This window comes from Nyctibius grandis, chromosome 9, assembly GCF_013368605.1.
Source record: "Nyctibius grandis isolate bNycGra1 chromosome 9, bNycGra1.pri, whole genome shotgun sequence".
Taxonomy (NCBI): Eukaryota; Metazoa; Chordata; class Aves; order Nyctibiiformes; family Nyctibiidae; genus Nyctibius; species Nyctibius grandis.
In genome coordinates, this window is record NC_090666.1 from 43,755,333 (window position 1) to 43,769,994 (window position 14,662).

General features: G+C 38.3%; 1 protein-coding gene across 10 annotated transcripts in view; it reads right to left on the reverse strand.

Moving 5' to 3' along the window:
* Positions 1-14,662, reverse strand: part of BAZ2B (bromodomain adjacent to zinc finger domain 2B) — a 124,445-nt gene that overhangs the window by 80,129 nt on the left and 29,654 nt on the right. For 7 of the 10 annotated variants that reach the window (XM_068407528.1, XM_068407525.1, XM_068407527.1 and 4 more), the window contains one exon: positions 8,754-8,796. The exons of 1 other annotated variant lie outside the window; for it this stretch is intronic. The gene's annotated coding sequence lies outside the window, so the exon portion shown is untranslated. Of the gene's footprint in view, positions 1-8,749; positions 8,797-14,662 lie in introns of all 10 variants that reach the window. 2 more of the 10 variants (XM_068407522.1, XM_068407521.1) reach the window with 1 other exon arrangement.

The window sequence follows — 14,662 nt, forward strand, 5'->3', positions numbered from 1 at the left end:
TCCTGGTTTCACTGCTTCAAGTACAGCAATATTGCAAAATATTTTGTTAACACTGTATGTACAACACTCTTTATTTTACAAAATTTATTCCTCTACTTACTGCTAAACATAGATTCTAACTGCACGGGTTCTATCAGCATTGTTAACGTAGCCTTGAAAGAAAAATCAATGGGTGCTAAGGAGACAAAGGAGCTTAATTTCTCTGTAAAACAGCAGGAATATCTAATAAAAATTGGGTGTCACTTGGAACAAACTATACTTTCACAGCTAAAGCTGCACACCAATTAATACAAAAATTTAATACAAGAACAATACATGTTTTAAAATCTCCTCTATATTTATCTAATGATTAAACAGGAACAGAATTTAGAACCATTACACGAATAAAAGTGTAATTGCTTTGCATGAACATGCCAGACCATCATGAAACCAAGTAGAGCAATCCAGCAAGTCCACTAACAGTACGTATAAACACACAGTATACGTACCAGTTACGCAAAACACTACTGAAAAAGAGATGAATACTGAATGGAATTGTTTATTCTACTACTCACAGCTGACCACTAAAATTAAAACATTACAGAAGTATTTTAAAAGACATTTTTCTCTCATTATACTAATGCTATATTTTGGTTTTGTGGGATATATGCTGCCTTATACTTCATAGACAAAAAGGAACGTATTTACACGCCTAGCTCCAAAAGTATTAAAACTATGTTTTGAATTCACCCCAAAACTATTAAAACTAATAACACAGGCCACTAAATTTTTTCACTGTTCTCATTTTATAGAGTTTTTTAATTGAAATAAGTAGATGTTGTTACTATAATGCCACTTTCAAGTTAGTGTTATTGCTGATAAGCTCCAAAGTCAGACCAAAAACTAATGCAAAATGGTAGAAAGCAAATGTTTGCTGTCTTGTTTGGTAGGGCTGGGTTTTTCGTTGTGTGGGGGGTTGGTTTGCTTGTCTTTCTCCTTTCTTTTTTCAACTAACACTCCAAAACCCTAATTCCATGCAGACAAACTGCCAATTAGTTACTTCTAGTGTACCAAAATTACATACAGAACTCCCGTGGAATAAACAGAAGTAATCTGTAATTTATTTTCTCAGGGCATAAGGAAGTCATTCAGTCATTCTATAGTTACGACGGCCATCGCAACACCGAAGAAACAAAAGGCCCAAGAGACCACTGAAAAAATAGAGGAGAAAAATAGCAAAATGTCTGAAAATGGACTTCATCATCCCTGGAGCCAGTCGTATCAAATCATCGCTATACAACCCAGGAAGAATACCATCAAGATACCGGACGTAATGAACTAGGTAAGTAATTAAAAGTATAAAAATTTCCATAAACTCTCTTCATATGCGCTCCAATTCTTCCTTTTGAAGTTTCCAAGCACTTATGTCATTGAGAGCTTTGAAAGCTGAAAGCATCTAACACATGGCCTTATTTTTCCGTCCATTTCTCTCACTTTTAAAGATACGCGGCTACATGATGTAAACATCCAGGCACACATCATATGAAGCAGTCTTACTCATTCACACATTACGATGTCCTAATAAAAAGATGTATGAAGATTATTTTCAATCACACGCTATCAAAAATGCTTCTGTTTCAATTACGAAGTACTTGTCCTTCTGCAAAAAAGCCATCCACGTTACACCTCAAAATGACTGAAACTGAATAGAGAGAGGCACAGTTAATTATAGTGGGCTCACCTTTAAAAGCAAGGACTATACAACCTCCAGGGTTTGAAAGAAAGAGACTCTAATGTAATAACCTTGACCCTTGAAAGTGCTGGGTCATTTTCTTCTGTGATGAACAGTGATTGCTTTCTATAATTCTACCAATTGTCAAGTAGGCTAAAGAGTATGGCTGGCAGGTGATAGCTGTGAAATGCCTGCACTTTTAACAATGACTTATCACCCTGTAATACAGGCCAACTGCCCAATTGAGCATCTTCTACAAGATGTTATAGGCTCTCGAAGCCATATACTACAACAACTGACATCAGTGGTTTTATTAGGATCAAACTAGTGTATATGGGACCTAAGAATACAGAAAACTGTTAACGGGTATAATCTTAATTCAAACGATTAAATGAGAAAGACTCTAAGATATCCAAATCTACTGTACATATGAAATACGTGATTCTGGTACATAACTTGACACTAGGCAATTATGCATTTATCTTAAGTACAGGACATCAAACTCCACAATTTACACAACTTGGCACAAATTTCATTAATCGGAATGAGAATGTAGGAACCAGTTACTCCATAGATAAAAGTGAACCCTCATTCCATATAGACTCAATCTCATAGAAGAACACAGATGAAACCATACCAACAGTACACAGATGCTGCCAGGTGCTAAGAGAGACCTGAATTTTTATCAATAAAGAAAAAAACATTAGCTCAGAAATGAGACTGAATTTATCAACCATTTTTATCCTCTCTGAACTAACCAGAAATACCTTCTTCAATATTGGGTCTAAAATTCTGTATTTTGCTGGAATAGATCACACAGATACAGATGCCCACAGTATGAACATACTCTAAAAACTAATACTGTCCAAGTTACTGTGGTTTTTGTTGTGGTTTAAAATCATATTCCAGAGAATTAACCGTTCACATACGCAGTTTTAGTGCTGTGCTGTACTAGTGGTCGTACCTGTGCACACCAACACACACACGCGCCTCTATTTTCAGTAACACTTAATGCTTAGTTAAGAGCTATTTCTGGCACTTCAGGCAGAAATTGCAAGCATCCTTCAAAGCTTATTGATAAAACCTCTGGCAATGAAGCATGCTTATGTTTTTTCATAATGAAATACCCCAAATTGTACTGAATTATAATGATTAATATTTATCTACTTTTAGGGAATAAAAGTGGAGGACAATTTATTAAAGCACAAGATGAACTCTTGAACACTGGAAGGTCACAGCCTATGTGCTGAGCTGCTAAGCAAAAACATCTATGATGTTCCAGAGCTGCCATTTTTCTTCCTTGACAAAGACTCCATCTGCCACAGAGCCATTTGCAGCCTCAGAGTCGGAATATCAATGATTTCCACCCATTCTGCAAGTCTGCTTTCACCTTGACATCACCTCTGTAATACATCTAAAACAGATGACACGTATAACCCCTCTACAAGCTCTAAGCCCGTGCTTTATTCGACTGATACGCATTTAAGCTGTGCTCTAACATACCATTTCTTTACTTCCTCTGAATTGTGCAAGAATATTAAAACTCCAAATTCTACACCCTTTTCACTGCCGTGCTTGTTTTGAACAAATAACCTTTGGAAAATGTAAAAAGAAAACCTTTCAAATACTGACAAAACATGCAAAACCATTTAGAAAACATATGATCATTTTTAAATCCGTGTTTACATAACGTGCATGCAAACAATCTCAGCTTATTTTTTCTTTTCCAAATAAACAAAACATGCCTAGTAAGATCCTCATTACAGACCACCATACAGAATAAATTATCACAGCTTCATTGAAACCAACAAAACCACATTCAGCTCTACATCTCTCGATGTATATACAAACTGAGTTAAAGAAAAAAAAATTCCAGGTTAGAACTGGGACAAAAAAGGAAAGATAATCTTGCCTTACTGAACAAATACCTAAAGAATTACGACCTCAGATAAAACAGATCATACATGGATCAATAAAACCAATTTTTATACGTCTGTATATACTCATGTATACACACACACGTATATGCACACACACGCTCTCCATCAAGTATGAGACTACACAGTCCATCGTCAGGCTCATCACAACACAACTTTAATGAATGTATTCCTTGATAGCAACTTTTGGAGTCTTGAAATTCAGGTGGATGTTGGTACTCTAGAGCAGCTTTTAAACATGCAAACTTGCAGCTTGATTTTACAGCAAAATTGGACCACAGCAGAAACAATTTTGTATTATAAACATATATGTAAACACGTACAACATGTGTTTACAGCATGTAAAATATATAGAAGCAAAATATTTGAACACTAGACAAAACCTGCAAGTAACTTTATGAAAATTTATTTCATAACACCTGTAAAGTACGTATTTTACAATCTCAACTTTACCTCCCATCCTTTCTTCTCATTGCCTATGTCTTTACTTTTTCCTGTTACAGAAGTCATAGTGTCAGACACCTGATAAATTGTATCTGTCCTATTTCTACATGCTCTGCCCACTATTCACCTTGTTTAGGCTCCTTTTAATATTCCAAACATAAACACAATTTAATCCAAGAATATTTTTCTAAATCCCTATGGAAATATGTCTCTTCATCCCCCAATATACACTGTCCCCTAGAATTTCCCTGGCTAAATCATACTGGGGCTCGAGCAGACTGCAGTATAAGGTTGAACTAGTTCATGCATTACCTTTATGCTTGCCTTAGAAAGGGCAGGATCAGATATACACGGAAACATATCCAACATGTTTATTTTATGACTTACAGGTATTCACCTGACACTCTCACATCACATCTCTCCCCCACAAAAAACCAAAACCAAATAAACAAAAAAACCCCCACCAAACTTGTTCAACTTTCCACCTGCTATCAATACACACTTCAGTCCTTTCTTATCTCATCTGCAATTTAACTACCCCTACTCATCTCCTCATTACCACTACCTAATTACTTTGGGGTTTTTAGTGGTGTTAAAGTGGGTTGGCAAACTATAGAACACAAGGGCGCACCTGCATGAAGCATACTTGTCTAAAGACAAATACGCACCAGCACTTCATTGTTCACTATTTTTTGTGCTTAAGAGTCAAACCTGAAGAAGGGCATCATGCTGCATCCAAATTTAAGACAACTGTTCCCAAACTGGGGAAAACCAGGCCCAACAGAAAAGCAAAGGAACACATCTTTGAGAGGATGTACTACAATGCAGCAGAGCTAAGGAGGCGGCCAAGATAAAGTATTCAGACAGGGCCAGATCTGGGAGACAGCACTAACCTAAAAAAGATCTCACTGAGGATGTGGAAGGGCAGTTCTGTTCAATATCCTTATCAATGATCTGGACGAGGGGATCGAGTGCACCCTCAGTAAGTTCGCAGATGACACCAAGCTGGGTGGGAGTGTTGATGTGCTGGAGGGCAGGAAGGCTCTGCAGAGGGACCTGGACAGGCTGGATCAATGGGCCGAGGCCAACTGTGTGAGGGTCAACAAGGGCAAGTGCCAGGTCCTGCACTTGGGCCACAACAACCCTGTGCACTGCTACAGGCTGGGGGAAGAGTGGCTGGAAAGTGCCTGGTGGGAAAGGACCTGGGGGTGTTGGTCGATGGCGGCTGAATATGAGCCAGCAGTGTGCCCAGGTGGCTAAGAAGGCCACCAGCATCCTGGCTTGTGTCAGCCACAGTGTGGCCAGCAGGACGAGGGCAGGGATCGTCCCGCTGTACTCGGCACTGGTGAGGCCGCACCACGAATCCTGGGTGCAGTTTTGGGCCCCTCATGACAAGAAAGACCTTGAGGTGCTGGAGCGAGTCCAGAGAAGGGCAATGGAGGTGGTGAAGGGTCTGGAGCACAAGTGTGATGAGGAGCGGCTGAGGGACCTGGGGGGGTTTACCCTAGAGAAAAGGAGGCTGAGGGGAGACCTTCTCACTCTCTACAACTGCCTGAAAGGAGGGTGTAGTGGGGTGGGTGTTAGTCCCTGGAGGTACTTAAAAGCCATGTAGATGTGGTGCTGAGGGACACGGGTTAGTGGTGGCCTTGGCAGTGCTGGGTTAACGGTTGGACTCCATGATCTGAAAGGTCTTTTCCAACCAAAACGATTCTATGATTCTAAATAAAGCAAATTTAGTTTTGCCTAAGGATTTTAAAGAATTTAATCAAATATCAAATCATGCACAGTAATGTTATGAATTCTGGTAACAGCAAATAAATAAACTCACATACAATATGTCTCCCTCCTAGAACTTGTAACCCTTACCTAGACCACACTTTTTGGAGCTTTCCTGTGGTGAATTGATGAAGTCCTCCTAAAGGCAGCTTTTTAGTTGAAACAGGAACGCAATACTCAGATTAACTACCAGCAGAAAAGTCCCTGAAGACTTAGATTCAAAAGATATTGTTGCATCAACTTACATAAGGAAAATCATCTTTTCAATAGTTCACTAGAAATGTCTTCTTAACCTAAACATCTACATTACAGAGCTAGTGTATATTAAGACTCTGAAATTTAATTAGAAAAAATATTTCTCATTTCCATAAGTGGACAAAGCTTTTTATTTAAATGCTAAGAACACTTCCTTCTGTAAGAAAGCAAATGAAGTGAAAACTCTTATCTAGCCAATATGTACTTTGAAAGATTTCTGAACTTTAAAACTTTGGAAATTAACTGTAAGCAACAAAACACTTTTTTGTGAAAACGGATCACTGCTATTGCAAAGATAAAACCAGCTGGTCTGAACAATACAGTGATACTACCGAAAATTCAATTTACATCTGAGCACCTCCAGTGGCCATCTGTACAGTAAGGCTTAATAAACCACTTATTCCTCCTAACAGATGCTAATCGTGGATTGACAATACATAATCAAAATCTGCTCTTTAACCCTTTCAGTAAATAACCATTATGAAATCTGGTTTGCAGCAGCAGCATTAAAACAGCTGGGAGTAACTCTTACAGAATTTGTGTCAGTAAAAAGTCTCTCTCCATCTTTCTTATGATCCTCCTTCGTATATTGAGAGGCTGTAATCAGGTGTCCCCAGAGCCTTCCCTTCTCCAGGCTGAACAGCCCCAACTCTCTCAGCCTTTCTTCATAGCAGAGGGGTTCCAGCCCTCTGACCGTTGTTGTGGCCTCCTCTGGACCCAATCTAACAGGTCCATGCCTGTCTTGTACTGTAGGCGCCAGAACTGTTTTGAGGGAATATAAAAACAAAGATTCCTCTTCCATAACCAAAAGCTCCTTCACATGAATCCTCTGCATCCTTTGGAGTATTTACATGACAAAAAAAAGGCAGAACAGCTATGTACCCAGACGCTCAAGCTAACTTCAGACGAGAAGAATGGGAACAGTTGTGGGGAGGGAGCTAATGATACACTCAGATTGCCATAAAAGCATAGAACTACTTCTGTTAACCCAAGCTCACCAAGTTTTTTTTCTTTCTTTCCCCCTGACCTCTCCGTACACTGTGTTCCAATTTGTTATCAATAGTTTCTCATTAGTTGCCAGCTCCCAAACTTCTTACCAAATTTCACTTACAGCTCAACAATCACATTTTTTGTGCAATTTCTTTTGTTCTGAGACATACCAGGTGACAAGCGATAAAGCACATGGTTTAAAAAAACAAAAAGGCAAGATGTTTGCCTAACTTGCATGTTTCTGCAAGTCTTCTGTGTTTTTATTTGGTTTGCAAACAGGCTACTGTTTACACACACTTAAGTTTCACGAAAGGAAAGTGCTTTTCTTGGCAATTCGCTTCTGTATTTTAAAACCAGTAATTCAAATATACAAAACCTTTCCTGGGTCTGACAGCAAAAAAAAAAAAAATCAAAACATTTCTTTGTTGTTGTCCACCTTCGCACTCCTGGTCACCAATTCAAAGTAAGTCACCGCATGCTTTGTTACTGTGAAAAGAAACTGGGTAGTTCCCAAAACCTGTCAAATCCTTACTTCTACTTTCTGGTTTACAAATCCTTTAGCATCTTCCTCTTTGCTCAAGATTTTTATTCCTCCACCCTCCTCCCAAAAAAACCCACAAGGAATCATTACTTGCTGTTTTTCCTAAACTTTTCAAGCTCTCCCCTGAGTAACCTATTTGTTACAACAGAACACATACTGAAGTGCCATTTCTTTGCTTGGATGGAAGAGTTGTTACTGCTTCATAACAAAGTAAGTATGTTCTGTAGGCTAAAGAATTGACTGCACCCACAAAAATGTCAGAGATTACTAAGGATATGTTTTTTCTTATTTTTCAGAGATTTGACATTTTTCATCCCTCACAAAAGGATTAAGTAATTTATAGTTGGCCATAAACACACAAGCAGAATAAACTGGTACACTGAGTTAATACAATCAGCCTTAAAAGTAAGTTCGTTTAAAGAGATCTAAACCTGGCTATTATTTCCCTTGCATTTTTTAAGGCCTATGGGAAAACTGATCAAAAAGCACAAATCCTTCTATAAATTCCCCCTGTTCTTCTCCAATTGCATGTATAAAGGGAGAAAATTTTCTTCATTTCCTACATATAGTAAACTATCTATTAATAAAACAAGATAAATCATAGTCATCATGTTGCAAAATACCACACATTCTCCGACAACTCAAAATACTTTTCAAAGTTGCTAAAATTTATTTTGGAATCAAAACTCTCAGCACAATCTCTCAATTCATTTTAAATATTCCCTAAACTGTATAACGTCAGACATCGAAACTACAGGAGGTATACTGAAAATGCGCAACACACCAAAATTACATTCTATCATATTTATATTTGAAGCCTACATAGAAAGAAATCCAGAAAGAACGATAACAGTGTTATTATGGACATTAATTGTTAAAGACCTACTCAATAGTTAAGCCTGAAGTCACAAAAGTAATTGCACACGTGGACTAAGAAACTAAAAGTCTTAGTTAAGCCTGTGCTTAACGTCTTGCTGAGATCAGGACCTGGATGCAGAATTTAGCACTAAGCCATACAGCACATAACATTTTCCTTTTCCCTGTATGATTCACGCTTCTCAGAAAATTATGAGAATGCTTATTGCTAGGGCTTACTTACTGCGATGAACGCGGTCAGTTCTGCGACATTGCTGGTCTGCAACCTGCAAACAGAAAACAATTAATGATCAGCTGAGTCACCCTTTCATCAAGCAACTTTTACAAGTACAAAGATACATCAGACAGAACAGGAAAATTTCTCAAAAAAAACACGTCTGTGAAGCATTTCCAGTGTACTGAAAACACTTTGTTTCCCACAGCCAGATATGAAGCCACTAAAAAAAGAACAGTTTAAGCCAAATATTACGTAATCACATTTTTTTTTGGTTTGCAACCAGCTGTTTAAATACACATACCCATTTTACACTTAGTAAATTGTGAATGATATCATACAATGTGTTCCCCTTTGACGAACACAGCAAGTCAAAGGAATCTTTCTGTTAAAGTGCAAGTTCTGGCCTCCCAGAAATCAATGGGAACTTTCAGTTCTGTCTATGCAGAACCAGAGTTCCATTCCATTTCCGATGCTCTTTAGCACGAGGATTTCAAATTCTCCTCATGCTATGACAATTCAGAAGCATCTCTATGTCAGTACAAAATCCACACATATTTCACTGAAAATTTAAAACTAAAAATAATTTTTGAACACTTGTTTGGATTGCTTTCTTCCCACTTTTTTTTGCCTGGGCAGGTCAAGTTTTTCTAAACACACAGTTCATACACAGGGTATAGAAAACAGAAAACAGAGTAAGAGATGCAACATTGGGAATACACCCATTTCGGGAAAATGTTACTTGCTATAGTAGTAGAAATCTGATATTATTGGGGTTTTCTAAAAATTTTTTCCATGAAGACTCATAAAGAGTCAGTGAAATTTTACAGTTCAATCTTTTAAAGATATCTTCTGTAGCATCAAACACATACTTGCTATGCAAAGTTTGTAGATGCTGTCTTCAGCTACACTGATAGACAATTTTAACGGAGCAAATACGCATAATTACCTACACATCAAAAAACGCTTGGGTAAAATGGCATTTCATGGGTTTTTCTGTCAGTTTGAGGCTTTTATTTTACACTGAACTTTTTTTTTAAAAAACAAATGTGTAGAAAAATGGATGTTTTTACTCTAGAGCTTTTTCTACAGCATCACACTGATGGAAGCATAAAGCTGGTGTATCTCACAGTGGCACCGTCAAGAAAACATACTAATAAATTTACACAAACAAAACTTCAGCCATTTACATGAGCAAGAACTTCTTTTACAGAGTTAGGTAAGCTAAGTAACAATTTAAATCTAGGTAGGTAATTACACCAACAACAGCCATAGATTTTTAAATTTAATTTTAAATTACAACCTGTAAACATGTGGGCATTAACAGCAACAATTGCTTTTTTGTTTGTTGTGGCCACTGCTGTCAAACTACACTCCCAGGACTGCCAGGGAAACAACAGGTATTTTTCTCCCGTATCAAAGGACAGCCAGGAGCAAATCGGTCCTCGTAACAGTCAGTGGCAACACCGTCAACCTACACAGCAAAGGAATCACCTTTGCTCTCCCAAGGAGAAATCAAAACATTACTGTTTCCCTTCTCTACCCTGCCATGCTTTGACAACACCAAAAAAAACCCCTCAACCTACTAGATAAGAAACAAGAAAGAGAGAAGTGATGCAAAGAGATAAGATGCAGTAACCACACCATTTAACAAGTGAGAGCAAAGCATTTGAAAGAGGAAGAGCTTAAGAAAGTATGTCTCTTGCTACTCTCTCAACCATCCTGCTGGCTGACCAGAACCCTGAACTGTCCTTCAGAAAGCAGAAAACAAAGTCATATTTATTCTTCTGAGTTGGGAACATGGTATTTCCTGTGTTACCTGAAGCTCGAGTACTTGCTGCCTGTTACTATTTTGCTACTTCTGACTCCATCTACACTTGTGGCACTGCTGAGTTTTGGTTTTGGTATCAGTCCTGAAGGCACTGAACAGCTCACCAAAACCTGAACCTTGGGACAAATGTTAGAGGTTCGATAGAGCTGAGGATAGTGAGAACAGCTCTTGAAGTTCCAGCCTGCCCTTTGCAAGGAACGATAACCCACTAGCTTTCCGGCAGGCAGAGCATACTGCCCAGCCACCGCTTCCTCAGCCCTGAATACCCCCCAGCAAGAAGAAAAAGGTTCTCTATAGACAAGTTACCTGGATCCCTGAGGATCCAGCTGCACTGGAAACTGGGCGATGTGAGGACGAAAAACCAGTAGAGGAAGGCACCAGAAAATACGCAATTGTGCAATACCCCAGCAGGCACTGGGGTACACAAATAGGGTAATTTCTTAATCCCTTTCTTGAAATATTTAACAGAAATACAGCAGCGTAGCCCTCCATTAAAATATCATATGGTATTATGCGTATCACCCAGCACGAACATACGAGTATCACATACTTTCCTTAGGCTAAATAAAAAGTCTGTATTCAGCAGGAAAATTTTAGCAGTACATTCAAAATTAGAGGTAACAAAACTATTACTAGTGTTGAATTCCTCTAACGCAGTGATCACATGTTGTTCCTCCCCAACAGTGCCAACTGCACATAGTCAAGATTTTAGTGAAGGTCCAAATCCAAGAATTTTACAGACTGGGAAAGGAAATCTGCCTAGATGTATACACACAAACTTACCCACTATCTTTCGATAAGCCAAAACTAACTTCAGTTGGGACAGTTTTGTATCACACACAATTGACTGACAAGTGTCCTGTGTATCAAACACTCTCCAAGCATCTTGATGCAACTGCTGTAAGCCTGAGCAAACAAATTCAGTTTTTAAGAACTAAAATAGAGTTGTCTATTATATTTACGTAAGAACAAATCTAACTCCCCATTTCTTATTCAAGTAAACAAACAAATGCAAATACAATGCAACACATACAAAATGCATCACACACTGTCCTGGTTCCTACTCCCATCTGCTGTACATATTTACAATGTACAAATAAACAAATTACCAAGTTAATCAAAGACCATTGTCCATTCTTCATCAATAAAGAAAAGCATATTTAATGCATGGTGTTGTATTACTGAGGTCGTTTAATTTCTTTCCAAAGACTAAAGGTTTCATTGTTCAGAGTTTTATTCACTTGCTGTAGAAAGCTACCTCCATGCATTAGTAGCACTTGCCACAGTCAGTAAATGAACGGTCCAAGACCTCTAAAATATGCATAGCAATTATTTTGCTTTGCAAGAGAGAAGAAATGCACATGTTGAAGACACCCCCTCCCATCACACCCCACCTTCCACAGCATCAAAGAAATATTACAAGCTCTCATATTGGAATGGATTGGAATTTGCCTCGTGAATTTTTCTTAAAGATAATGGCATTCTTATATAGACACAGCTAACCTTCCCAGGTATTTGCTTTATTCTTAAAATAACTCTGTGAAAACCTTTTTTTTAAACAAGACGGGCACCAGTCAAAAACTCGAAGTCCAAGGATTTAACAGTGTAATTTAGACTTTAAGTATGTTTTGTATTTCTATCACAGGACTAAAACAATGTTGTATAAAATGCATTCATTATTCCACTACTTTGAAACTCTTCTCTTTGGTTTTAAGTATATATTTCATTCCACAATGGTTACAGTACTGTCTTAAACACACCATCACGAAAGCAGAACGAATGGCATGAAGTGGTGTCATCATTGCATCATCAGGTGTCACTTATTCATTTGGTTCCTACTCAGTTCCCGTAGGACTTCTGAACCTACCTCCTTTCATACCTTCGCAAATCTCAGCCACACACTGTCCATTGCAATAACAGAATTTCACCTCCCTGTAACATGTTAATGAAAATAATGCTCCTTCTCTCCCTTCACAGCAGTTGCAGAAAAGATACCTGTGTAACTCTAGTCATTATTTTAAACAAAGGGCAACTTTACATTTGCTATCACCTGTACATATCACACAGTGCATTAGCTTGAGTTGACTTGGAAAATTATTTGAAGATTACACAAGGAGCAGAATTCCTATTTTCCCCTATTTCCAGCACCTTGTATTTGGTGCTCCGACGAGAGTCAAAAGACAATTATCAGTGGTGCAATCCAATTATTTCATACGTAATCTTGGAAAGTTGTAAATATTAAGCCTGCTTTACTTGAAATAAATTACTCTCCACCCTCCAACGAAATACAGTTGTGCATTTCTTCCTAAAGGGAAGTAGCACTCAGTAGTAAGATTATTTTTTGGTTAAGATTCCAAGACCTAATTGGACATTTGATTATTATTATGCAAACACATGAGGAAGGGGTAGAGGACTTTAATATCACAAACATTAAATAAGTCAATGCAAGAAATGCACATAGTGGGGAGCACCGTGACACCCACACAGTCTGTACCCTACAAGTTTAAACTGGGCTATCATAAACCAAATGTTCAGGCTGCTTTGTATAAAATTTAACTGTAGCAAGACATTTAACTCATAAAATCAAGGCTAAAAACGAAATAGATGTACCACACCACTTCATAGACTCTCAGAGGAAAAAGCCTCTCCTGTAAATAGGATATATCCACACTACAGTCCCCGCTGTGGCTGTTTACCTAGTTTTCAGCCAAGGTTAAGCTAAGCTCTACAATGCCACTATCTTCTCCCAGCACACAACACGTGCAGGCCATTTTAAGGTATTTACTGCTTTTCCCTGCAGCCCGTGAGCAGCTGCACAGTACTGCCTCCGCACCGTTAGCAGCACGGCCAGTCACGTGTTTCAGACTAAATATTCTCTTCCTTGACACAACTGTGCATACACACAAACATGGAAAGCTCAGATTTACCATTTAATTCTGCAATAACAGAAGTCCTAGCAACTAGTTTCTTCTTCTCCCTTTTAGTTATCACAGTTATTCCACTAACAAAGCCCAACAGAAAAGCACTTTACTGTGGTTTATTTTTCAGATTTGTTTTTACAACTGACTATTACAAAGCATCCTTACAGGCAAACAGAATCCTAATGCAATTTGAGAATAAAGCCCAGAAACAGACGACGTTCCACTCTCAATGGAGATACGTAGAAGTTGAATACATAAAACAACAGAAAGAACAGAAAATTTCGAGTGTCTGGAAGAGGAAACCGTAAACTTTCTTTTATGTTTGTATTTCCCCGTATCAACCCAGCACAGACAAAGCCTCTCATTGCTGCATTGCACTACACAGACGTAATAACTGCTCCTCATTGCAATGGGACAGTTCACGTGGACAGGAAAGATCATTTTTATTTTCAAACTTCATTACTAACTACGCAGTGTTAATGTAACCTAATCTTTTTCCCCTGCATTATTTCCATATTGTATACAAAGTAAAGAAAAAGGAAGCTTCCTGTGCTTAATATCAGCATATAAACGGAGCTAATTGCGGTTTGACTTAAGTGGGAAGATAGGGTGGGGTGAATTCCCATCTTTGTTAATGTTATCACTTTGCAAGGTGGTTTTTTAGGCAAGACTAGAATAACTGGTTTACATTCTGGCAATGAAATCTTCTCAACTAAACCAAAACTCAGCATCTGAAAGCACTGCAGAATGCGGCAAAAACTGCACCATTTTCATAACGCCAGGAGGCAACACGTTTTCTTCCTTGACTGCAATTTGCTTCTTTCTCCAATGCAAACATACTACAAAAGATATGCCTGTCTTTTAAAAACTGACTTGGCGCCCTTTTTAATTATATTGCAAACAAAGGTTGAAAGAGCATGAGTTTTCAAGTTCCATTCTTCCTGGTTTTCATTAGTAATTCAGGACTTGTCTGCTCTGGTGGTTTATCGTGACAGGAGAGCTAACGAAGTTACGGCGTTATGAAAGACTGAAAAAGCGAGATTAGGGAAACTTCGTCCAACTGTTTCATACTTCTGTTAACACTTATAACTAGTATTTCTTAAAAACCTGGTAGGAAGAACATTTGATAAAATGGGGGCACTTGTTCCGCAAATCTTACATAAATA